At 31.6% G+C, this 26,089-nt stretch overlaps 1 protein-coding gene and 1 non-coding gene across 2 annotated transcripts in view; both read right to left on the bottom strand.

Annotated features, from left to right (window-relative positions):
• Positions 1 to 26,089, bottom strand: part of LOC143200605 (orexin/Hypocretin receptor type 1) — a 1,081,956-nt gene that overhangs the window by 900,737 nt on the left and 155,130 nt on the right. The gene's annotated exons all lie outside the window — the stretch shown is intronic.
• Positions 25,038 to 25,145, bottom strand: LOC143201831 (U6 spliceosomal RNA). The gene has a single exon (XR_013007035.1). It is a non-coding gene; the product is annotated as a U6 spliceosomal RNA (small nuclear RNA).

Here is a 26,089-nt window from a genome sequence, read left to right as displayed (position 1 = left end):
ATGAATGCAATCGGGTCAACAAGGGCACCCTAATAATAGCCTGTAAATTTTAAAGTTTTAATTTTTGCATTTTTAACTATTCTCTAAATATTTACTAGATATTTATTAATAGAAACGGATAGTATTTTAATTTTTTTAATAAATTAATTTACCAACGGGCGTAAGTTTTATATCCTCGAAAACTTAAACTTTAATATTAATCATATTCATAAAAAGCGCTTAAGTCCTCAGTTATACAAACAGAATTTTAAACTATATTCAAGATTATAGGATAAATTAAAATTAAGCAACCAATACTGCTCACTAGATTCAGATAAATTATTAATATATAAAAATAATTATATATTCAGAATTTCTTAAGCCATGATAAGCATAATCCCCTCAATATACATGTTAACTGTTTTGTCCAATGTATTGATAATATTTAAACTTTTTCGTTTTTAAAATCAAAATACAAAATTCAGGCAACAAAATGGCAATGTATGGTTCAAGGGTTACATAAAATGGACTTTCACAAAAATGTAAAAGTTTAATATAATTTAATATATACTAAAATTCCAGCACATATGTTTGGATATATCGTATACAGGGAGTATTGTTTTAGTCCATTATCTATGTTACATCTAGCGAAAAATGATTTTCCTGCTTTCATTTATATTTGAATACATGATAGGTTATATGCTACTGTGAACGAATCTTATAACTCAAAAATATACCAGAAAATTTTATTAATTTATAGGTGTTTAATTTGTTTAAATAATATTTGTAAGTTCTGAAACAAATATAAATAATAGAATAATTATTTATAGTGCTTTAATATTATTATATCATCGAAGTTAACAACCCATGAATCATATAAATCAAATATCATAAATTAGTCCCTATTCATCTAAAATATTTTATTATTGATTTTTTCGGTTGGATGATTGGTTTCGGTTGTTACCGCTCTCGGTTTATTATCGTAAGTAATTCGTAAGTTATTGTAGTAATCTACAATCATACAAGAATTTAAGTAAGGTAATTTCTTGAATTTTTTTCTGGGACTTCAACTCAGTTACTTCTACGCTGTAATGAGATGATTATTTCCTGTAAAATTGCTAATAATTATCAAACATATAATTATTTTGAGATACAAATGATATCTGCTGTATTCTACCGTTTCATATATGGTATTTTCTTATAAATAGTGATTACAACAGTGAACTTTATAGTATTTTTATTGCAATTAGTGCAAAATATCTTGTTTTAACATACTTTAAACATTGCAATTTATTATGCCAACATGTCACGGAAATGTGTGGTTTTGCTCATGAAATAATACTCGTTACCGTTTCTATTTTTTTTTTGATAATAATGAACATAATGATCCTTCTAACATTATGGAGTGTGCCAATCGTAGGGACATTTTCTCGTTCTGTCATAACAAAATCTTGTAAACCAGTATGCTTTACGCTCCAAAAAATATTTTCTCAACACCCACTGCAATGTTTCCCCACTTAGTGGTGAAGTTATCAGTGCCGAGCATGGAAACACGTTCGAAGTGCTGGATTGCTTCTTTAGTAATGCAATCATCTTATACTTTAAATAACCTTTCGCAGATCCTGAAACAAAATTCTGTCCCAAGTGGTGCTTATATATATTAATAATTATGCTGCAATTATAAAAGGGTCGTTCTTAAAGCTTTCGCTCTCATATTGAAATATTTTCGAATGCCGAAAGTATTAATTACCTAATGTATCAGAATTCTGACTTCCAAATCACCAAACATAATGATTACACTTTCTTATAGATGCTTTACTCACTAATGAAAATGAAAAGTAAAAGTGGTGGCAAATGATAATTAGTTGGTTTGGGAATCAATATCTTCACAGCTATGAAAATAAAATGTTTACATATTGACAAAGTATTTAGCTACAGAACTGTACAATATAGCATATCATACTTTTTATACCATAAGAATATAGCGTAAGATTCTAAATTTGTAACTCTGAAACTAAATTATACGTCCAAATAATTCAATGGTTGCGAACAGTTGAACACACGGATAAGTAATAATTTCAATTTTAATGTCTTGTTTTTTAATGAAATATATTTTGACGGGAGATAAATTAAATCTGCACCCAAAATATAACATTTATTGCATTAGCAATAATATATTTTATTTTATTTCTGTATTAATTAATCAAATAATTTCCCGCTTGATGTCAAATTATAACAAAAATACTATATAATATTTTCGACTAGATAACCTATAACTGCAGCTAACATGAAGGTAGCAACAGGACATATTGAAATTTTCTCAGGACTGTCCAGATGTCCTATACACCAAATACAGGAAATCCCCATAAATAGACTTCAATTTTGCACGGCCAATTTAACCGAGAGTTTCAATATAGAGCAGGATGAATATATAATAAATAAGATTTATTCAAAACGCACACAAGCATGTGGAAGGAAATATTTTTCACAAGAAAAATATTTTCATATTAGAAAAAGCAGTTATATTTGAGGTAACTTTGCTAAAAAAACATGACTACAATAATATTATTATCAAAAATAATGATGTGATGAAAATAATAAATATAATGTAATTCTTTCATGTTATGTTACATCGGGCAAAGCTTTAAAATTGCTTAAATATTTTTACATGGTATGTCTAATGAAGCAACCAATGCGCGTCATCAATATTTATGACGTGCAATGCTGCATGTATTAGTATTTTGCTTTAGAACGTTTACCGGTTTATAACTTCTAATTATTATCACTACTATTTTGATTAACTTAAAAAATATTTGACAACAGGGTCGTTCAGCTCCTGCCAACTCAAATAAAATTTTATAAACCAATTTGGTAATATCAGACAGCATTTTGCCACTTCTTAACTAGACTGAAATAAGGAAGAAAAATTACACCGGGCAAAGCTTTAATATTTGCTTAAATATGTCTATTCATAGTCCGTCTCACGAAACAGCCAATACGCGTCATCACTATATGTGACGTCAGCAGGTTATAATGCCGCAAAAATTAATATTTCGGTTTGCAACGTTTGCCGCTTTATAACTTGTTATTATTATCACTATTTTGAAGAATTATACAAACATTTGATAACAGCGTCGATCAGTTCCCACTAACACAAATCGAATTGTATAGACTGATTGCGTTATATCAGACATAATTTTGCCACTCTTTAGCTAGAAAAATTAGCTCCGAGTTTAGAATTTAAAATTTTTTTTTTTGAATTTTACATTTTTACAAGGTACTTTTGACGTCGACGTTAGCTATCACATGCATTGTCTCTTAATTGGAAGGACTATAGTTCATAATTATCCTAGTAATTTTTTGTAATTTTATCGTATTGTATTAATTTTAACCAATTGTAACATTCAATTGCCTAGATTATAGATCATCATGACAATAGCTGTTAACAAATTATCGATTATTAAGTAAAAAGTAATACCTTCCATCGCACACACGCAAGGTTTCATGTAATTCAGTGAAAACTCCGGCATGATAGACCGTATTAGCTTTGTCGGTTAAATATTTGTTTTTTTTTTCTATGTCAGTTTAACATGACAATTCGTGCGGTTGAATATTCATTAGAGATTTTAGTTACGGATTGAGCGTAAATGGCCTATTTTGTGATAGAATGAACTGAAAAAATGCCCAAATAATTAAACCTGTTTTTCAAATATATTCGAAATATGTGTATATGTATAATATACGTATATTTAAGCATATATAAAATAGTGGGCAGACTGGAGGGTAAAGAGTATAGTATAACTCTTTAATTCCCTTGCGGAGATGTTTGGAAAGAAAGTACGTTAATTTTTGTGGCAATTATTTGTAAGCTGTGTATTTACAGCTATTAAATAAGGAAATCGTCTCTATGTAATTATGGTTTAACTCATAGCATATATATCAAATCTATTACTAATTAACATTTATAAAATATTTTTAACAAATTAATTGAACCAACGTCAAAAAATAAATAATTAGCTCACTAAAAGGTAAAAAATAATCAATTTTTTAAAATTAATTATGTGCATAATAATCGTTGAAATAACTAAAGATAAACTAAAATCTTGTTTAACTTATCTACCACACATAGTTAATATTCAACTATATATAGTCAATTCAAAACAGCAGTGACACGTGGGATCTGTCAAAACGTCGCAATGTTGCCGCAGCAACTTTGACTTTTAGTACATTTTGGCTCTGACATAAAAATTTTTTAATATAAATGATATAACGAAACAAAAATTTAACCAAATATAATTTATTTTAACATTATAGTACATCAAATGCATTTATTATCGAAGAACTTAAAACTACAATTAATTATACAGCCACAATAATTTATAGATTAGAGTTGTTTTATTATATATAAATTAAACTTTTTCCACACTAGTATAGGTAGGGTTCTAGGCGCGTTTTTTTATGTATTGGTATTCCACGAAGGCCTCATACACCCATTAACAATTGTATATCTAGCATAGAGCATATTTATATTGTACGCTCAGTTCTTGTTTCCTTCGATGCAATGTTTCATTGTAAAGTCATTATAATATTACTATATTTCTCCTTAGTTTGTCCTGTGACTACCTGTATACATCTTTCCCTATAAAACTACATTAAAATAACTGCATTATCCTTAATACATTTTCTATATCTGCATAACAGTTAGTATTGTTGGTATACTCTCCACCAATGTTCTATGATATGGTGCATTGTACATAACAATAATTGATGGTTCCTCCAAGTTCTTTAAAAGCTGTTCTTTAAAAGCTGATTTTAAAACGACTGCAAAGACAAGATATGGTCTTAGAGGAAAACACTAATTCTACACCAGGAATGAAACCATTCCTGTTTCCATCATGAAGAACTATATGTCTGCAATGAATTATTAATAAATGTTATGACTAATAAAACCTAATCGATAGTTATTCCAACTTTTACCTTTTTACATTAACTTTTGTCGTTTTTACACTATATTTATTATCATTTTGCCATGAGCGACCCAACGTACCAATCTGAAATATTCATGTCTCATTGAAATATATAAATTGATTTAATAATTCTTCTTTGATTTTGTTATATGTTCTTAAACATTGTATTATATTATGAACAATCTCTGGGAGATCCATTAAACCCCTTCGGGTGTTTTATTTACACCACTTAAATCCTGTATTACCCAACAATGTATGGACGGATGTTCTACGTCCCTCAAATAGCTTTATATCTTTTGGATTTTTATGAATACTTTCCTGACTAAAAATTTTCTCTGAAATAATTGTATTAAATTATGTTTTGATTGAAAAAACTACTTACTGCTTTTATACATTTTATATATTTGATCCCTGAGACATCTATCTGATATTGATTCGTCCCCTGTGTTAATACCTAAACCCATTTACATATTAACAACATTATTTAACTACTACCAAGTGATCACTCTTAAGTTGGCACGATCAACAAATTAGATTTGTTTTGTTGGTAATTTAATTTTGCGTATATGACAAAAATTATACTATCATTTTTGTGTTGTTTGAGTTCTGCGCCGTCTTCAAAGTGATCGGTTGGTAGTAGTTAAAATAATATTGTAAATAAATAAATAGGTTTAGCTTAATATTTTATCTTAGAAAGAAACATATAACTCAATATTACAACCTTGCAGATGTAAACAAAATTATAGATACATTATAAATGTACAGAAGAATGCCAAAAAATTAGTCCAGAAAAAATCCCACTATTATTGTAATTTTGTATTCACAGGAAGATTCCCTGTTGCAATAGTTGCTGGTTCGAAACCTGCTGGGGCATGGTCCTAAAATTTATGTTTATGATGGTTTAATATTTGTGATTATTCCAGGAAAAAGGGTAAAATTCGACAAGGGAAAGTATCCCAGTCACGCCAGTAACCAGGCTGGGTAAGACCGAATGTCTTCTAGGATGTTCTCTAAGTTGGTTACTGGTCAGTCGATAGGCTTAATGCCGAGCACCGTGGTTCGGAGCCCTCGTTAAGCTTTAGGACCAATCACTAAGAAATTCAAGAGGTTGACGTGACTAAATTCAAGAGAACTTTACTTGCACCTGATTACGTGTTAAGTGTTAGTGCGCATCCCAATGCACTCGCCAAATAGTTAAACGTGCGCGATGACAGTGTAGTACGTAGGCTCAAAAGCAAACTACCATACGAACTGATTAATAGACACATGGAGTGAGATTTAGTAATTTCTATAATAAGTTAGAATAGGATCTAGAATAAGATTTAGATTGTAAGTTGTACAGCAGATTACTAACCGAAGCAATCTTCTGCATGTCAGGATAGTTATATTATGAAACGGAAATCATACAATACTTATTGCCCACAGGCAGATTGTTGGCAACTGATAAAAAACGAAAAAATCTCGTATATCACAATGTCCTTCAAGTTTTTTCTGCGTTATTACCTTAATAAGTTACTGAACATAATATGTATTTTATACTGATTTTATTACCTCCATAAAATCATAAATTTAGTACAGCTAATAAGAAACACAGCATTTATAGACGGTTATTGCCAACTAGTATTAAATAAAATAAGAGTTTATATTTTCTATAGTTTATAACATTGGAGTGAAATATAATAATACGTACTGTATAATAATACAATTAATGTGTTTCAACGACAATGTCTACAGAAAAGTTAATATATGAACATGGAAAAGTTTAGATCCATAACAAATATTCAATAGAATCATAATATACTGGATGAAATTTTTACTTTTTAAAGGTAGTCAGACTAAACACTAATGAAATGTACGCAAATTATATAAAGGATCGACAAAAAAGTATCCTCTATATGTATTATAACTTGCCTTCTATAGTAGTAATCCGCCGTAAATAGAACAATGAGAAAGACTATAAAGAATTGATAAAATTAATTTTTCTCACTTCAAGTATGACATATTCTTCAATCGCTGATGGTTAGTTATTAAATAGATTAATTATTTTATAGTATTTTACGCCGTTGATAAATTTATCTTCAATGCTCAGAGCTCTATGCAAAAACTATAAAATATTGAAAAATTGAACCGACTTCAAACAACAAATAAGGAACTCACTAAAAAGTAAAAAATAAGCAAACTTAGAGTTTTAACACAATTTTTTTTTAATAAAATATATAATAATATAATAAGAAGTCCTTTGATAATATATGCATTTAATGTATTATAATTTAAATTAAACTATATTTAATAACATTATTTTTCTTTCATTATTTTATTTGGGTTTGTTATAAGTCAAAGCCAAAATAAACTGTGACTGAAAGTTATTGCGGCAACGTTGCGACGTTTCAACATCATAAATCTAAATGACGTGAGTTTACTATTTTTTTGGATAGACCAGTTAAGGACTGCTTATATTTGTTTATAGTACAACAGTAAATTTTAAATTATTTATCTATTAAGTGGTTATATATTTTTGTAAATAGGGTATTTCTTTTCGGAAAAACTCCTATGGGAAGCTTGTAATATTTTTTTTTCAGGTTTATTTAAAAAATACAGATTTTCTAAAAAAATTGTTAAAGTAAATATCACCAATAATAATCTATAATAAGACTGCAATATTTCACAATTATTATGTTTGAAAAATAAATTATGTTATACATATATATTATACAAGAATATTATATTGATTGGTGGATCGGTCAAGATAAAGGATGGTCCTCCCATTGTTGGAATAGTTGTGGGTTCGAATCCCACTGGGACAGTGTTGTAAATCTTTATCTGTGTGTTGTATACTTTTATAATTGTAATTGTCCATAAGCAAGCCAGTGCTGGGAAAGAAATTTAAAAAATGTAATTAACATTAATTTATAGCATAAAAGGTCAATTGAAAAGTCTCCGACCTACCATAGTAAAACACATTTTTTTGACAAAATTACTTTTTTTTGTTCAACATAATTCCCTTTAAGGGCAATACACTGATTATAGCGACCTTCCAATTTTTAGATACCTTTTTTGTAGTACGATTTGACCTTTGCTTCAAAATAGGCTTCAGTTTCGGCCATCACCACTTCATTCGACTAAAATGTCGTCCCAGCGAGCATTCTTTTGAGATATGAGAACAGAAAATAGCCGGTGGGGCACAAATCTGGAGAATACGGTGGATGGATAGATTTTTGCCATCGTTTCCATTGACTTGTGACACGGTGTATTGTCTTGGTGAAGCAGACCTTTCTTTTTCTCCAATTCCGGCCGTTTTTCAAAAATTATAGCTTCAAATAGGCTTCAAATAGTCCAAGAGCACTATGTAACAGTCGCTGTTGATGGTCCTTCCTTTTTCAAGGTAATTAATTAAAATTATTCCATGCGCATCCCAAAATACGGACGCCGTAACCATTGTTTTGTTTTCCCACGCTTTGGAATGGGTTCATCGTGTGCAATCCACTCGGACGACAATCGCTTGGGCTTTGAAGTGAAATCATGGAGCTATGTTTCATCCATTGTCACATACCGACGAAAAACCTCGAATTTATTACACTTGATCATCTTCAAACTTCAAATCATCAACTAGTCGTTGTTTTTGGTGAAAAGTGAGCTCGCACGGCACCCACTTTGCACAGAGCCTTCGCATACCCAACTATTCGTGAATGATATGATATACACGTTCAGTTGACATATTTAAAGTGTCTGCTATTTCTTTCAATTTCAATTTAAGGTCATTCAAAATCATTTTGTGATTTTTTTATATTTTCATCGGTAACAACCTCTTTTGGACGTCCACTGCATTCACTGTCTTCGGTGCTCACTTCACCACGTCTAAACTTAGCATCCAATCTTTGATGATTGATTTTCCTGGGGCAGTGTCCCGAAACTCGGCGTTAAGCTAGGTTTTTGCTTAAACTGTATTTTTTCCCTTCAAAAAGCAATATTTTATCAACACGCGAAATTCCTTTTATCCATTTTTTTTCACAATAACAAAAGTGCTTCACTGAAAATGCTATAATTCACAAACTAATGATCCAACAGCTGTCAAATTTATACACGTATCTTTTGATGGTTAGGGTTAACTAAAAACATATGGATTTAATTCTAGTAGCGCCATCTCTGTATCAGGCCGGAGACTCTTCAATTGATCTGTTATAAATAAACAACTTCATGACTATAAAATGGATAAAGCATCATCAAAATATATAGTTTTGGATCCCCCTTTCTTACTTGAAATTTAGGTTAGATTGCAAACAATGCAGATAATCTGTATTGAATTATCCTTCTGAAATCCTGAACTCTTACTCAGAAAATCATTGTTCATTTCCAATCATTTCCTTTTCTTAAAATTAAAAACACGTTACCTGATTTATCAGAATCATATATTTATAAATATAGATAAACTAAACTATTATAAAAGTATATTTTTGTAATACTATAAGTCCCTATATAATACTAAAATAAAAATAAAATGAAAACAATGAAAAAAGCTATGTTAGATTAGATAAATCAAATGTAAAATATGATTATCCATAACTAATAAAAAAATGATTTACATAAATAAATCTTATATTAGGCTCTGGTAAAAAATAATTCTAGTGTAAAATAAGTACCAATGTAAAATGAAATTTATATTTTATAGTATGCATTATGCCTTAATAACAGTTATTTATAACACATAAAGTTCAAATAAATTTTAAAATGCAAAACATTTGAAAATATAAATAGCAATTTATATTTTACCGTTTTATCATTATTTAGGCGTTTACATTCTGATTCTAGAAAATTGTGCTATTTAATGAATATTCATTACATGATATCCCTAGTTGAATAAAAAACATTTACATTTTTCTTTTGGTGTTCTAATATTTGCACCGTCATTATTTCACATGAAATATTGAAGATTTGCATTTGTAATTCAATTTAACTCTCATTTCTTAAAATAGAATTTTTTTCATGTCATCTCCTTTCTAAATAATGTATTTAATTGTAAAGAATTTATATCACCATTTTGTTGCTATGTACAGGTAATAAAAAATAGCATTCCATGTGTTTTACAATTTCAAGGAAAATCTTATTTTCAAACCACTTATGATTTATTTAGGTCTAGTAATGCTACTTAATTTAAATAATTCAAGTAAATTTATACATAGGATTGGCATCTAAATATATCAGACCATTTGAAGGTTTTAAATTATTAGCGTTCAATTTTCTTTATTTAATTGTATTTAATTAATTGAAGGTTTTAAATTATCACCATTTAATTTTTTTAATTTTCTTCCGAAATTAAATAGTGACAAAAATTATCACTGCTCCTTAAATTATATAAAATGTAACTTCCAATTATAGGCTACGATAGATATATATGCATCACCGGATGTTGGATTTCGAACTTCCAACAGAACCAAAGCGGTTTACTGGATACCTGACTATAGAATATGCTCCAGGCCCACGACAAAGATAATTAGACAATCATTTATAATAATAATTTAATTATGAAACTTTGTTCTCATTGTCAGCTCTATAAATTAATTTTAAATGATTTATAACAGATGGTGCTACTGTGTATTAAATTGTAGGACTGTTCGTCGGGTCGGTCGGTCGGAATGAATGGCTGTCACGCGATTGCTTGTCCGAACACTCACTACTATTTTTGTAAGGAATTTGCACCAGAACTAAAAACACTGGTTGGATCAAACGTGTTTATTTTAACTCATAATTTATACATGTGGTCGAGGATATTAGGTTAGGTAGAGGAAGTACGGTAGCGCTGTGAAAGTTGTCAATTATGTCAACAGTTACAAGGGGATGGAGAAAAAAAAGAGAGCCAGATATCGTCGTGATGGTTTTTTATAGCCTGGAACCACATTGTACCAATCCACCGGCGTTGCAAACCTTTTAACTTGTTGTTGGTGAATGCGTGCTGGCCTAAAGGGTCGTGGCGGTCACCACAAAATCGTATCAGGTAGACTTGTAACAAGTTTCCAGATGTTGAAAGCTCACTAACAGACTTCACTTATCAGTATAAGCTATTTCGCCCAAGTTTTAAAAAAAATTGTACCGACTAAATTGCATTTGCGGGAAATTTTACATTTTCCTTTCAATTTAGAGAAAGAGGCGGTTGAAGTTCATTGAATATTGTGTGAAGCTTATCGCAACCATGTTCTATAAATTATAACATGTGGATACTGGTTTCTACGTTTTAAAATTGGTGATTTTGACAGCGAATGGAAATATTGCTCTGGACAACCAAAGAAAATTGAAGACGAGGATTTGATGGCATGCTCCATAATTATCAGTGTAAAATGCAACAATAAAAACAATAAAACAATTTCTAATCGCTTGAAGAACATGAGAATAATTGCTTACAATATATTCAAAACAGTAGTGATGCACGTGACCAATATGTGTCTATCGAAAGTTGTAAATTCGTTTTACAGTCAGACAATATATTTCTTTTCGTTTTATTATATTTAAAGATATAGAATGCCGTGAGAGAAGTTCGAACATGTGACCAAAAGTGCCTGTAAAAGTTATCCGTTTTTTAGACATCTGCAAAATTCCTCAAAATAATATAATTATGTGTTATAAACCAGCAAACGTTGTTCCAGCTGTTCTGAGTATAAACACGGGCACGGTCCCTAAATTTTTTAGTTCTTTCAATCCAAACATAATTTAATACAATTATATCAGAAAGAACTGTTAGTCTGGAAAGTATCCATAAAAATCCTAAAATATACAGCTATTTGAGGGATGTAGAACATCCCTTCATACACTGTTGGATAATAGAGGATTTAAATGATGTAAAGATAACCTACGAAGGAGCGTAATGGAATTTCCAGAGATAGCTAAAAGAATACAATTTTTAAAAACATCTAACAAAATCAAGGAAGAACTATTATATCAATTTATATAGCTAAATGAGACATGAATATTTCAGAATTGTGCATTGGGTCGCTCATGGCAAGATGATAATAAATATAGTGTAAAGGCAAAAAAAGTTGATGGAAGAAGGTCAACATTGGAATAACTATCGACTAGGTATTGTTAGTCATAAAATTTATTAATAATTCATTGCAGATATATAGTTCTTCATGCTGGAGACAGTAATGGTTTTATTCGTGGTGCAGAATTAGTGTTTTCCTCTAAGTTCAATGGTGCCTACCGTATAGAAATGAATCATAACTTGTTTTTGCAGATTAGAGAATAGAGAAATATTTGAAAATCAGCTTTTAAAGAACCTGAAGAAACCATCAGTTATTGTTGCGTACAATGCACCATATCATAGTACACTGGTGGAGTATATCCCAACAAGTTCATCAACAAAGGTTGCAATTAAGGAATGGCTTAAAGTACATAAAATAAGCTTCGAGGAAACCATTTATTATTTACCATTAATAATTTCATTTTAATAAAAGTTTTCATGTTAATCGCTATTTTCAAATAACATACCTAAAAAAACTAAAACTTAATAAACCTAAAAATTAAGATGCACAATAACCATAAATACTAAATAAAAATTATACATATAGAACCCAATCATAGAAAAAAAAACGAATTTATGACATAGTTAAAAATGATCGCCCAATAAATACTAGAGTTTTTTAAATAAAATAATTGCTTTATTTATTATTCAACGGAAATATTTTTTAACAAAAATCGAGAGAGTAATATATATTACTGCCATAAAAACAGTCAAAAGTACTTTACTATTTATCCTTCACAATTTTAATATTTTTACCCCATTATATTAAGAAAATTGAAAAATATCGTTCGAAAACTCTGCTATATACAATATATAGTTAGCAAACCACCAAAAAAATTATAAAACTACATATAACTACATCTCGCAACCGAATCTCTGCAACATCACAGTATATCATGGACCATCTTGAATATAATTTTTATATTTCAAATTTATGGAAATTAAAATATTCCTATTAATTATAAATATATTACATAAAATAAGACAAACAATGGTGCGAAACATTATCAATGGTCAGGTTACAGACGGAATACAATGGCTTTCAATTTCAAATTTCAATTTTCAATTTTCAACCTCCAAGAATGTAAAGATTCAAATGCATAGAGAAATTTATGCAAAATCAGTGTATCAGACTTTAAGGTTTACTCGGTTTGACGATACATATATTAAAACTAGAACAGTACAGTATTTGAGAGGTACTACCGAATGTACTTTTCTACTTTAAGATTCAGTCATAAATGATTGAGATTGAAAGAAAAAAGATATTTTTTTATATCTTATTGTAAAATATTTTATAATTCAAACTATTCAAATTATTATATTTGCAATATTCTATATATAATTCTTTTTCAACAAAAGTTAATAATATTTCACACATGCAGAGCTTCTAATTTGTTGCAGCATAACATATTTCAAGCTTAGTTATATGACATTATAATAGTACCCAAGTATCTCGCCATATATATGGTTTTAAATTATTGCTACTAGATTTTTTTTAATTTTCTGAAGCCGCAGATTCCTATAACTCGCTATATCTTAAAGTTACATAACGAAGGCCAAAATATAAACTCAGCCCGATATATGTGAAAAAAATTACTTCAAATTGTACTGCTATTGTATTCGCCGTACCATGAAAATCTGGGACAGATGGTTGCAGTATGCGAATGTTTCTATATTTTATAGAGATTGGTATATATCTACTATACGAATAAAAAACTTTAACTTGAACACCTTATTATTTCTTATCAGCATTGGCCCTCCCTTAAATCATAATAAATATTTCCCATAGTTTCGTTACTATAGTTACACGATATATATTTAATGTAATACATAATTTTAAAAATACATTATATATGTTAGAACTCAACAGTCACTTTCACATAATTGATCACATTGGTACCTGAAGTAATATAATTTCTGACCGAGATATACGTTTAATAAAATATGCAAAATAAATATAATATTAAAGAAAATAACCTCAAAATATTAAGAAAACATAACTGTATTGCCAAAATTTGGTAAAATTCTAGACAAAGCTTGCAAAAAAAATATTCAAATTATATGTTCGTTATGGAATGAGGATAAATTCAAGATAATCCTTCAGATTTTTTAGTCTTCGAATTGATTTGGCCCAATTAACACCCTATAGGGTTAATACTTTACAACACCAGCGGCCTACCATCCGGCAACTAACTAACAGAGCTATTAGAGCAGGAAGATTCTGACCTGCTTGTTGGCGAGTAAAAATTTCATGGCTTGGCAGCGATGTCTTTAACCGCTTAATAACAGGTCAAACAATTAGTCAACAAAAATTAGTAACATATTTAAATCCATATGTATTTTAGTCAGGCCTTACCCTCAAAAGATGCATGTATAAATTTGACAGCTGTCGGATCATTAGTTTATGAATTATAGCATTTTGAGTGAAACAACTTTTGTAATTATAAAAAAAATGGATAAAAAGGAATATCGCATGTTGATAAAATATTGCTCTTTGAAGGAAAAAAATACAGTTGAAGCAAAAACTTGGCTTGATGCCGGGTTTCCGGGCATTGAAGTGAAATGAGCACCGAAGACGGACGCCCAAAAGAGGTTGTTACTGACAAAACATTTAAAAATCCACAAAATGATTCTGAATTACCGTAAATTGAAATTGAATGAAATAGTAGACACTCTAAAAATATCAATTGAATGTGTACGTCATATCATTCACAAATATTTGGCTATGAGAAAGCTCTGTGCAAAGTGGGTGCCGCGCCAGCTTACTTTTGACCAAAAACAACGACGAGAGCAAAACCCGAGTTTTGCGTCGATATATGACAATGGATGAAACATAGCTCCATCATTTCAATCCGAAGTCCAATCGATAGTCATCCGTGTGAACTGACGAGGAACCAGCTCCAGAGCGTGGGAAAATGGAACAGTCGGCTGGCAAGGTTATGGCGTCTGTATTTTGATAGGCGACTACCTTGACAAACGGAAGACCATCAACAGCGACTATTGTATAGCGTTATTGGATCGTTTGAAGGACGAATTCGCCGAAAAAAATGGCCGCATTTGAAGGAAAAGAAAGTGTTGCTTCACCAATACAATGCACCGTGTCACAAGTCAGTGAAAATGATGGCAAGAATTCTTGGATTGAGCATCGAATTGCCTCTTCATCTACCGTATTCTCCAGATCTGGCCCCCAGCGACTATTTCCTGTTCTCAAATCTCAAAAGAATGCTCGCTGGGAAGAAATTTTCGTCGAATGAAGAGGTGATCACCGAAATTGAGGCCTATTTTGAAACAAATAACAAATCGTACTACAAAAATGGTATCGAAATAATGGAGGGTCGCTATAATCATCCTTGAAGGGAATTATATTGAATAAAATAATAATTTTGCCAAAAAATATGTTTTACTATGGTACGTCGGGGACTTTTCAATTGACCTGTTACTATGAGTGTATGATATCCACATCACTTAAAATCTCTTTATAAACCAGTTAATTATGATTAAACTCAATAAAAAGCAGTTGCCAAAGTTGAAAATTGTAACGATTTAATGAAAATTTAAAAGAAATAATTTAGTTTTTAATGAATTTTAATAACTAACCTAATGAATAGCAACTAAATTATTAGTTACGTTTTTTTAAAGACTAGAAATAATTACACGTATATCTTTGAATTTGATCTATTGTCTTTGCCGTGAATATAATATATGTTGACGTAACTTTTTGCCAACATGAGTATACATTAAAATGCATCACACCAGTTTCTATCATGTGTTTATTCCCCATCTGCCATTCAGAAGGATGTGGCACGTGATGTTGCTTAAAAGCGAATATATAATCCGATGTTTTAGGTTAACTATTTGTTTAAGTTGTTTTGAAAAGAAAGTAGCAGTAAAATGAATATGTGATTATGAATTTAAATAGGTGAAATAAATATTATTATAAATTCATATAGTTAATATAAATTATGTATTTAGTAGTTTTAAAGGATTTATTTTAATTTGAAGTTTTATTGTGAAATATCGGTACAATATATTTTATTCAAAATATTGTCCATCGATGGCCAGCAATTTACGGATTCCATTTCAAAGAAACGATGTATATTTTGAGGCTATCTACGAATCGACCCATTTATTAGTATCTTCATAAGAAGTGAAGTACTGCTTAGAGAGGTCACGAGTCATATAATGGAACAAATTGTAATCAGAAGGAGCAAGTATCAAGCAGGAGTAGCACTTACCATTTTAATGTTTTCAAGTATGTTTTAGAGCATTAGCTTGGAGTCACGGAAATTTGTCTTTGTCCTTAACGTTGGTGCATAGTCAGGTGATTGGGTTCAGTATTTGGGTTCGAGGTATCGCAATGCATCATCTTTCCGTCATCAGTAACAATACAATGTTAAAATTATTTCCGATTCTGTTCATTCAATTCAATTTCTCTTGGATTCAGTGCATACGACACAAAATACTAAATCTTTTGAATCATTCCCATATTTTGCAACCAATTGAAAAAAGTTTCTTGTGTTACTCCCAACAATGCTGCATATTCTTCTTGCGTTTTACATGGATAATCACAGAATAATTATTTCAAATCCTCGTCTTAATCACTCTTAAAACGTCTAAACTACTTTACGTTCTTCAAGTTCGAGTATGTGTTATATACTGAAAAGTAAATGAAGCATTCTGAAGTAATTTAATATAAAGTTGGTTATATGCGATTTAATACACAGAAATACTATATCTTGTAAATCATTTAAATTTAATTTATAGACCTATAAGTTTATTATTACTTAAATATCATTATATTAAAGATCAATAAATATAAAATCGAACAAGGTTAAATACCATTATAGAGGATGTATTATAGTCATATACTATTATATACTATATAGACTTACATACTATTTAATAGCTATTTATTAAATTTATAAAAGAAGGCAAGTTTATATACATATATTATTCAGGGTATAGTATGTAATAATAATTCATGCTCATAGTATTTAAGGAAAATCAGTATACTTTCTACATAGATTCAATAAGAAACAACCAAAATAAGCATATATAGACATAAGTAAAAAATAATTTTGAAACTACCTGCTTTTTATAGGGTGGAAATAGTGAAATCTCAATTTATACGCATCAACTATTGAAATTTCTAAGAAAAACCCACACAGAGATAATATATATGAAGTTCATCTGTATCACGTACTTTTTTTGTTGAAGCGTTTCACTTTTTGTTAAGTAGTACCTTACATATACTATATCATTTGTTGCAAAAAAAATGTTAATATGCTCTCCAATTTTTACATATTTTTTCAATATAATTTCATTATTTATCTGCTATAAATAGACAGACACACATACGTATACAATAGAGACAACTGATAATTATAAATATTCGACTGTTCTAATTATATAATCATATATATAACCATCCTAGAGCGCGTTGTAGTTTGAAAATATTTTATGTAAATGTCAATTTGTTTGATGACATGGACATGGTGTCTTGGAAAATAGTAACTTTTTGCTATAATAATTTCTTAAAATGATACATGCCCTTTCAAATTGTTTTGTGACATTTTCTTTAATTAGATAAGGAATAATTTTATTATTTTAACAAATATATTGAAGAACAACGTAAACTTAAATTTACCAGAAACACTCGATCTTATATGTAAACATTGTCGCGTGCCATCTCCCATGAGGGATCACCTCTGGATCACTGGGAGACCCGAAATGGCCGAACACGTCGGCAACTGGAGCGGGAGTAAATCGACGGTAATATGGGAGACTTTAGTGTATGCTGATAGCATAAACCAGCTGGTGTTATTTGTCTTAGTTTCATTTACTACCAATAAAACAGCTAATGCAGCTCTTATATGCATTTTTTGACATAATTATGTGTTTTATCTCTTAAGATTTTCATTGGATCGAGATATATTGGATGTATCATGCACCTAATTTTAATAATAGTAATATTTGGTTAGTGCTTTGTGCATTTGAGTACGAAATATATTTTTTTTATTACCCTTCGTGAGTCCACAATCTGCCCTATTGGCAATAAGTATTTCTTCTGTTTATATTATATATACATGGCATGTAGAAAATCACTTCATTAAGCAATCTTCTGTATAAAATATTATCTTAATTAATTAGTCTTATTCTAATGCTTATTCTAAACTCTACATATGTCCAGTAATCAGATCAGGTGGTGTTAAACGTTTTAGTCTACGCACTTCACTATCACGTCGCATATTTAGCTGATTAGCGAGTACATTGGGATGCACTGACACTCTTTCGAAGTACTTCACACAAACACGTTGGATTACACTCGTTATAGGTTCTAGAGGAATATCGCGTTGTATCACTTTATTTGAAATATAGTACGGAGCATCAACAATGGCACGCAACACCTTATTTTGGAACCGTTGAATGATGGATATATTAGATTTGCTAGCGGTACCCCATAGTTGAATTCCATATGTCCAAATGGGCTTGAGTATAGACTCATACAGCAATACCTTGTTATCTAATGATAACTTGGATTTGCGCCCAATGAGCCAATACATTTGATATAATTTTAGTCCTAGTTGTTTCCGTTTAGAGAGTATGTGCTTCTTCCAGGTTAGGCGTCGATCTAAATGCATACCAAGATATTTAACATGCTCTGCTTGGGGGAGTTGACGATGATTGATATTTACTGGTGGACATGTTCTTCTACGCAGGGTAAACGTTATATGCGTGGATTTTGATTCATTGGCTTTAATGCGCCATGTCTTCAACCATAATTGTATTTGCTCCAGGTGGGTTTGTAGGTTTATTGATGCTGTGACTGGATCTTCATGGGATGCTAAGATTGCTGTATCGTCTGCATATGTTGCCACAGTAGTTATTTTTGTGGTGGGCAGATCAGCCGTATACAGAAGATACAGTACTGGACCCAATACACTACCTTGCGGAACTCCTGAATATATGGGATTTAGTTCGGTATATTCATCGCCTTGATTTACAATAAAATGTCTGTCAGTGAGATACGATTTTAGTAGCTGATAGTCCGGATGAGGGAGAAGTTTCTTTAGTTTAACCTGCAAGCCCGTATGCCATACTTTGTCAAAAGCCTGAGATATGTCTAGGAAAGCAGCCGAACAATATCTTTTGGCATTTAGGTCAGCGTTTATTTGGTTTACAAGTCTATGCACTTGTTCTATGGTCCCATGCTTATTGCGAAAGCCAAACTGATGTTCTGGAATAATTTTTCGTTTTTCTATTATATAGTTTAGTTTTTTTATGTATAATTTCTCGAAAACTTTCGAGATTATTGGTAATAAACTTATAGGTCGGTAGGAGGTCACATCTTCTGGTATTTTTCCTGGTTTAAGTATCATTAATATTTTAGCTACTTTCCAGATACTAGGGAAGTAATTAATTCGTAGCATAGCATTAAATATATATGTTAATAGTTTTATAGCCTTTTCTGATAGTTCTTTTAAAATTTTGCCAGTAATTAAGTCATAACCAGGAGCTTTTTAAATATTAATCTCTCTCATTATTGTATGTTTAACTTTTTTGACCGTTAATTTCTCGTGCGGTAAATCCATTTGAAATGGCGAATCTAGAAAGCTAGTAATTTCATTTTCGTCATCTTTATGTAGCTGAGACTGGAAAGGTTTAAAAACATTTTTTAAGTGTTTTGAGAAAATGTCGGCCTTCTCTTTATTGCTTCTCGCCCAATTATTTTCGCTTGTTTTAATAGGTGGGTTATGCTGCTGGGATCTCCTAAGCTTTTTTGTTGCTTTCCACAACGAATAGTCTGTAGCCTCAGTTGATGTCAAGTTTTCTAGGTATTCTTGAATGCCTTGGTTCTGTTCGATTTGGATTAGATCTCTCAGCTCTTTTATGGCCCTATTAAATTTTCTTTTATTCTCTTCAGTTCTTTGCTGTTGCCAATTTCGTCGTAACTTTCTTTTTTCTGCTATCTTTTTCTGTATTGTACATGATATATGTGTATTTTTTCTTGGAAATGTTTCACTGCTGGGAGTCGCGGAATATGCTGCCTCCTGTATGTTTTATGTAAGATTTATTGCTGCTATTTCTATATCCATTTCAGTTTGTAACGGTAAGTTTAGGGAGATATTTTGGTCTAAGTTTTCTCTAAATGAGGGCCAGTTAGTTCTATTATCGCACAGAGAAGGGGGTTTATCTTTGATGGTAATTTTTGAAGAAATTGTTACTATTAGTGGTGAATGATCAGAAGACAGATCGAAACATGATTCTGCCTGACACTTTTTTGGATCAATATTTTTTGTAATATAGAAATCTATTGTATCTGGTTTTTTATTTCTGTCTGAAGGCCAATATGTTGGTTCACCAGTAGAGATATGTTGTAAGTTATCTATCCTTATGGCTTTGAGCAGTTCTCTACCTTTTGCGGTTATTATTCTTGAACCTCACATTAAATGTTTTGCATTATAATCTCCTCCTGCTATAAATCTATTACCTAATGTACTGAAGAATTCTTGAAATTGTTCTGCCTTGTTGTTATGTTTGGGTGGGCAATAAATCGCAGAAATTGTTAATGGTCCATGGGCTTCCTCTATGGTTATTCTGGTGGCTTGCAGGTAGTCTTTGCGGAATTTTTCTTTTTCGAAATGCTTTATATCATCTCGAATTATTATGGCTGTACCTCCGTGTGCTTTATCATCAGGGTGATTTGTATGATAAAGCTTATATTTAGGAACTTTCAAATAATTTTTGTCCGTAAAGTGTGTTTCGGAAACCATCATAACGTCAATATTTTGTTCAATTACGAACATTTTTAGTTCCCTGGCGTGTTGTTGGAGCCCATTGGCATTCCAGACGGCGATTTTGTAACTATTGGTTTCAGGCATTAGGCAGGTTTGCTTACGACGGTTGTGAGTAGACCAAGCATCGTACTCATTTGATCCATTAGTTTGGCCATCATATTTTCTAATCTTGAGATGTTGCTAGTTTCAGTAGGTTGAGATATTGTCTCTCGTTTTTGTGCTGAACCATTTTCAACTATTTGGGCATAAGGTCTGGTTGACTTGTTCTGGTGGGTAGTGGTAGATTGGTAGTAGTGGATTGTTTTTGTTGATGCCTTTTTTCCCTTAAGGCCGGATAGAGTTTCTGCTGTAGTTGCTTGTGAACTGCGCAACCCTTGTAGTTCGCTGGATGATTTCCGTTACAGTTAACACATTTCACTTTTTCATCGCGAACTTTACGAGTACAATCTCCTGTCTTATGTTCTCCTGCACATTTTACGCATCTATATGATTTGCGACAGTAAGTCTTTGTGTGCCCGTGCGCTTGGCACCTTGTGCATTGTGGTATAATTCTTTTTATATGTGGTGGTTCGCATTTAATAATATTATTTTCCAATTTGGTGATTTCATACACCGCCTTATTTTTTTCATTAGGTTTTATGTCTATATAAAACATAGGAAGAGGTTTTTTTGTCGTGTGATGTCGTATATTGTGAATATTTACGACCTCGTGGCCTTTTTCAGCTAGTGCTACCTTGATGGTGTTAAAGTCCGTCCCGTGATGTAATCCTTTTAATACGAATTTAAATGTTCTCTCGGATTTTGGCCTGAATGTATGGTATTGGGTGTTTCTTTCATCTAATTCTTTTATAAGAACTTTAAAGTGATCCGCTTCGAACAATTGGATTTTAATTGTTTCATAGCTCACTGTTTTAATTGTGTAGTTCGTAGTAATGGTTTTCAATAAGTCATGGATGTTTTTTATTATTCCTACCTTATAGACTGTTATTGGTGGTGGTTTGGGAACAACTTTTTCAGGGCCTGGTTGTATGTTCTCTTCAATTTCTTCCGACAGGTTGCTAAAACTGTTTTTTGTCTCTATCGGTTTCTGCAACCAATAGTCACTGATTCTTGTTTGTTTCCTCGCGATTTCTTCTTCTGGACTTCTCAATCGTTTTTTGTTAATGACTGTAGTCCATTCTGATGGTGGAGTTTGCGTTATTGCTGTTTGTTCTAATCTTATATCAAAGTGTGCAGGTGATTTGGTTGAATCGCTATGGTTTGCCATTTTTTAATTTTTAATATTTTATTTAATTTACTTCCAGAGGATAAAAAAAAAAAATAAATACATTGTTTATTTCACGCACTTCATTTTTCACTTACGTTATTTTAGCACTAGTTTTTTACTATAAATACTATAAATGAATTTCAAAAGGACTGTTGTAAAATAAGATGAAATAATTTTAAACACTAATAAAAATGAGATGCAGTCCTTTTGTCTGGTCACGTAAACACGTATTCACTACACTTTAGGTCCACTGAGAGACGGATAGCCGCATCTGTTATGCGTTTTTAACACTCAATTAAATAACCGTAATAAAATACTGGGTTTTTTTAAAGAAAGGTATATTTTTATAGCTTGGACCGTATTGAAAATACGTCTTCACCTTACGAAGGTTGGAACTGAACTTAAGAGTACGAAATATGATATATATTAATTAAACATTAATAATAAAACTTTGCAGAAAGGGTATGAATAATATTATTTACAATTAGCTTTAACACAATGCAATACTATTTTCTCAAAACCATTCGGATTACCATACTTTCTCTAGCAAAATGCAAATTTTTTGCTGTGCTGCATTTTCCAGATATCAAACCAAACAAATTTCTTAAAATTTTAATCGAACTTCTTAATATTATGGATATTAGGGATCTGAAAACCATCCTTTTCTTTTTGGTCTTGTGGCTTTCGACGTTTTTTGTCATTTCGCGACTGCACAACTGTACTTCTTTTATTTACTGGAATTTGTTTATTTAAAAAAAAATTAGGTATTCAAATTAAATCGTATCTCTCAGACCGACATTTTATTGTCAAACAAGGTGACGAATACACTGACCTACAGCCCATATATTCGGGTGTTCCGCAGGGCAGAGTTCTCGGTCCATTGTTATATCTTATGTATACAGCTGAACTACCGACCTCACGAAACACTACTGTTGCAACATATGTTGACGATACAGCGCTTTTATCATCACACGAGGATCCAATATCAGCCACAAAAAACCTTCATCTTTGTCTTAAAATAAACCAAATGCAGTGGCTGATAGGGCCTAAATCTAAATTATCATTAAAAAACAAGGTTTTCCTGTATAAGTCAATACTTAGACCCATCTGGAACTATGGTATTGAACTGTGGGGTACTACTAGCAAATCTAACATAGATATCCTTCAGAGGTTCCAGAATAAAGTGTTGCGAGTCATCGTCGATGCCCCATATTACGTGTCCAACAAACTGATTTATCGCGATATCCCCATAGAACCCATAACGAATGTGATTCGAAGTGCTAGTGAGAAGTACTCTGAAAGACTATTAGTGCATCCTAATACACTCGCCAAACAGTTAAATGTGCGCAATGACATTGAAGTGCGTAGGCTCCAACGCAAACTACCATACGAACTGGTTAATAGACACATAGAATAAGACACATAGAGAATAATATAAAATAGTCATTAGAATAAGTTAGGATAGACTTTAAAATAAGTTAGAATAGTATCTAGAATAAGATTTAGATTATAAATTGTACATCAGATCACCTACTGAAGTAATCTTCTACATGTTAGGATGGTTATATTATATAACAGACATCAAACAATAATACTTATTGCCCACGGGCAGATTAAATTTAATTAATTAAATTTCGTAAATAAATTTATGATTGTGATTGTTTAAAATTTGTGATTGTCCTAGGTAATGTGTAAAATCCGACAAGGAAAATGATCCCAGTCACGCCAGTAACCAGACTGGGAAACGCCGGATCTGGGATGATTTCTAAAGTTGGTCACTTGGCAGTCGGTAGGTTTAATGCTGAGGACCGTGGTTCGGAGCCCACGTTAAACTCTAGGTCCAGTCCAGATACCTCTAGTTGGTAAAAGGAGTTGATAAAATATACTTAAAAAAAATTGAGATGAACTAACATGGACATGTTTATTCGCATGCATAAAACTTAAAGAATTATAGATAAAAATAGAGATAAAAATTGTTGGGGTCTGTATGTTCAAGTAGGAATTAAGGGCTGGGTATATGGATATATTTCTTTTTAGGTTAAGACTTTACAAAATTTATAATTTATCTACTATAAAAGTAGCCGATCTCTCGAAGGAAACCCATCAGACTGTCGCTCCGTAAGTGCGCTACTCCAATTCGCCAGTCCGAACCTCGCTCTACTCTCCGAGGATATTAGATGGCCATGCCTGAAATGGTGTGCGTGTCCCAGCCTGCTCAGTACCACTGAACAACGCGGGTGGAAGGAACAAGAAGCAGACTAAACAAATCGTTTTTAATCTCTCTCTGACTTCCATTATTATTGTACTCTATCCCTAGTAATAGTAGATACAATACTAATGTGTCTGCCTGTTCGTTTTCCGGAATCTCAACATAAGGGGGGCTCCACACCATTATAACCGTACATCCTCCCAGTGAAAGGAAACGTGGGAGAACCAGGGCTTCCGACGCGATAAGATGGCTGTACTTGCGCTCATTGAGGCTATCTAAGGAGTTGTAAGAGTCAGTGAAGATTAGCAATTATTTGTATGTCTGGGAATAGATTTTTATTAAGGATTGCAGAATGGCGTAAAGCTCCGCTGTTAGAATTGATTCCTTTTCGGCTAGTCTTGACAGGAAGGTTCACTTCTCCGACACAAAATCTCAACCAAGGCCAGCATCGGATTTAAAACCATCACTATATATAGTTTTGTGCTCTGGATAGCGAGCGATAAATTCGTAATATTTGCCCTAGAAAAGGAGGAAGGGTGTTCTTTAAAAAAATGCCTAGGGATGTGTTGATTGAGGTGGTCATGAGAAACCAAGGGTGAATCTGGGTATTTGAATTGGGAGGATGTGGAAAGAACTGAAACCTATCTCAGAGAGCAGACCCGAAATTATGCAGAAGACACCAGACACCTGTTTAAGAGGTGTCTGAGGGAATGATCATTGGAGGAAGTTGGTGCTAGGCGAGGATTAGGTTGGCGGACTTCTGTGAAGGAATACCGTGTTGAAAGTGTCTGTAGAGGAAGAGGTATTGAAGAGTCTTTCCACTAGCTTTAGTATTTGCACGTGTCACCTTTGCGCTGGGGCCATGCTAATATTTCCTGTATCGTTCTAATTTTAGAATAGGGTAGGACAAACGCCCCGGTTATGTGACGTTTAGCTGACTTTTGCTTTAACCATTGTATAGTGTAGATATCCAAATTTTATTATTGATAAATATACGCTACTAGAACGAGTAGAAAAAATGGCAATATTTTATGAAAATAATCCTTCCATTATTGCCACTCAGCGGAAATGGCATCAATAGTAGCAAGACTTTTTCCCCACGCTGTATATCTCGTCTAAGTAAATACGAAAACCATTATTTGTTATTTGAGGAAATTGAAATAACAAAATTCGCGTCTTAGGGAAATGTATTTTCAAATTGAGTGAAACCTACGGTGAAATTTTCTAAAACTTAATTTAATAAACATACCTTACACTATAATGGCATACCTGCCATATACTTTATTCTCTTTGATCATACAGTAGAGTTTTTAATCTGTACAATTTACAAAATATAAAACCTTAAAAGGTATTGAAATTTAAACGATTTTGTTTCAATGTTTGTTTGCATACTTGCCATATAATTTATTCTCTTTGATCATACAGTAGAGTTTTTAATCCTCACAATTTACAAAACATAAAATCTTAAAAGGTACTGAAATTTAAACGATTTTATTTCAATGTTTGTTTGCATACTTGCCATATACTTTATTCTCTTTGATTATACAGTAGAGTTTTTAATCCGCACAATTTACAAAATATAAAATCTTAAAAGGTACTGAAATTTAAACGATTTTGTTTTAATGTTTGTTGTAATTTAAAAATTGAGTTATAGTGCTCACTGGAAAAATAGCATCTAATCGATATGCAATATATAATAATATATATAAGTCCATCAGATTACCAGACGAACTGCATATAATGGGTGTGGACCAGGAACCAAATTGACAGATATATCTTATATAACATATCCATGCTCTTTATTGAACATAATTTTAGTATATATTATGTATAACTGTGCCTAATTAGCGTATTACTATG

The sequence above is a fragment of the Rhynchophorus ferrugineus genome, unplaced genomic scaffold (genome assembly GCF_030347505.1).
Source record: "Rhynchophorus ferrugineus isolate W39M unplaced genomic scaffold, kcgeb_rfMv2 rfM8, whole genome shotgun sequence".
In the NCBI taxonomy this organism is placed as follows: domain Eukaryota; kingdom Metazoa; phylum Arthropoda; class Insecta; order Coleoptera; family Curculionidae; genus Rhynchophorus; species Rhynchophorus ferrugineus.
This window is presented reverse-complemented; position numbering and strand designations above follow the sequence as displayed.